The sequence below is a fragment of the Oratosquilla oratoria genome, chromosome 25 (genome assembly GCF_046742065.1).
Source record: "Oratosquilla oratoria isolate Oo_2021 chromosome 25, ASM4674206v1, whole genome shotgun sequence".
Lineage (NCBI taxonomy): Eukaryota > Metazoa > Arthropoda > Malacostraca > Stomatopoda > Squillidae > Oratosquilla > Oratosquilla oratoria.
Window position 1 is genome coordinate 43,485,482 of NC_134801.1, and position 2,500 is coordinate 43,487,981.

At 39.1% G+C, this 2,500-nt stretch overlaps 1 protein-coding gene across 1 annotated transcript in view; it reads left to right on the top strand.

Annotated features, from left to right (window-relative positions):
- LOC143038926 (uncharacterized) overlaps positions 1 to 2,500 on the top strand; it is a 457,906-nt gene that overhangs the window by 133,002 nt on the left and 322,404 nt on the right. The window lies entirely within an intron of this gene.

Here is a 2,500-nt window from a genome sequence, read left to right on the forward strand (position 1 = left end):
TTTGTTTACATTTATTTTCATTTCCCTTGTTCTCAGCGTATTTTCCCATCTGTTCATTGCATTCTGTAGTTGTTGTTCATTGTCAGTGATAACTGCTATATCATCTGCATAAGCAAATGTGATTTCATTGTCGTCATCGCATATTTCTTTCATACATCTGTCCATATATATAATAAAGAGCAGCGGCGATATAACACCACCCTGCCTCACACCTGTTCTCACTTCGAACCATTCGCTCTCCATATCTCTTCCTCTAACTTTACTCATTGTCTCATGTAATATGCTTTTTATTGCCCTTTTTAGTTTACCAGGTATTCCATACTCTTCATGTCCCAATGCTTCCCACAGTTTCTTCCTAGGTACCCTGTCAAAAGCTTTCTCCATATCAATGAATACAGCATATTTATCCTTATTCCATTCCCAGTCTTTTTCCATAAGTAGTTTCATAGCAAATATTAGATCTACTGTTCCTTTTCCAGGCCTAAAGCCATGTTGCCACTTCCCAATTTTTTCCTCTATCAGTCCTCTGAGTCTCTGTTCCAGCACTCTTTCATAAATTTTTCCAGCGTGTGAAAGCAGAGATATACCTCTATAGTTTTCACATCTTGTTTTATCTCCCTTCTTATATTATTGGGCACACTATAGCTCTCCTCCAGTCATCTGGGATCCTCCCCTCCTCCCACGCTATGTTGAAAATTCTCCTTAGCCATGTCACTCCCACATCATCCAGTGCTTTTAAATATTTCACTTGGGATTCCCATCTTCACCCGTTGCCTTTCCCATTTTTTCATTTTCTTAATTGCATTAATTACTTCCTCTCTCGTAATCTCATCCATTTCCCCAAAATTTCCATTGTTTACCTCCTCCTCATGCACTAGATTTTCATCATTCTCCCTTATAAAAATCCTCCACATTTAATAACCCTTCAAAATATTGCATCCATCTTTGACAAATATGTTCCGGCTCAGTAAGAAGCTCTTCCCCATTTGCACTTTTCAAGGCTCCTGTCATTGTATTCTCTCCTTTTCTATATTTTTTGGCCATGCTATATAGGAGCTTTTTGACTCCACCGAAATCTTCATCCAGTTGCTCCCCAACACGTTCCCCATGCTTCTCTCTTAGCCTCTCTTTTTAATCTGTTCTGCTGCATTTCTAGCATCTACATATAGTCTTCTGTCTTCTATTTGTCTCGTTTTCATCCACTTTCGGAAACAACACCTCATCTTCAGTCCAACTGCTTGTCTGACTTCTTCTGTCCACCATATTGTAGTTTTCTTTTTTGGTATTACCATGTACTTTTACTTGGATTGTTTCCTCAGCTATGTCTTTTATCGTCGTCTTCATTTTTCCCCACTCAGTTTCCACATCCTCACACACACCATTTGGCAATTTCTCCTCCACCTTGTTTTTCAATTCTCTCAAGCATTCTTCATTTTTTATATTTTCAAGCAATATCTTTTCCCCTTTCTTCCTCTGTTCCTCTTTGGTGTCTTTAATTTGACTTTTCCGATCACCATTCTGTGATCAGAATCCATTGATACTGAGGGAATGGCCTTTACATCTAAAAATATGTTCTTGTTGTTGGTTACGATTAGATCAATCATCGACTTATTCGTATATTCTCCTCTTCCGCTATTCCACTGATACCATGTCCACTTGTGGGATTCCTGGTGTTTGTAAAATGTATTCATAATTGATAAGTCATTTATCACACAGAAATCTAAAACTCTTTCCCCACCTAAGTTTCTATCTCCAATACCAAACTCCCCCAGGACTCCCCTCATTCCTTCTCTGTTTCTGCCAACCATGTCCATTCATATCTCCCATTATTATTACTGTATTTCTCGTATCTGCAATCCATATCATATAGATATTGGAGTCTTTCGTAAAATTCATCCTTCTCCTGATTTGGACGTCCCTGTTGTGGAGCGTACACCTGTATCAGCCTAAGTTCTGTTTCCCTTTAATTTGATGATAACATCTATCATTCTTTCGCTCTCATAAGAAATCCCTACTATCCTATCTGACATTTCTGGGGTCAGTATAAAGGCCACACCGTACATCGAATCCTCTCTTCCCTTCCATATTAAATGATAGTTCTCGTGTAAAACCCTTTCTTCCTTCATTTTTTATCCTCGTCTCGCAGCAACCCAGGATATCAAGATTTCTTTCCTTCATCAATGTAAACCATTTCCTCCTCTTTGTCTTTGATGGTTGAGACATTTAGAGTGGCAATCCTGATCTTCCTATACCTTTTCCTCCTCCCATTTAGTCCATAGTTCGTGTCCAGGTCGTAGCCGAAAAGTCCGTCCATTCCGAGGCTCAGTTTGCGTATCGTGAGCTTTTCTTGTTTTAAATGCCGGCTTGCTAGGCCTGTCGCACAACCCTCCTCTTTTATCCGGGCTTGGGACCGGCATGTGGTTGGTTAGACATCCACATGGCAGAGTTATATACATATACATATATATACATACATATATATATATATATATATATGTGT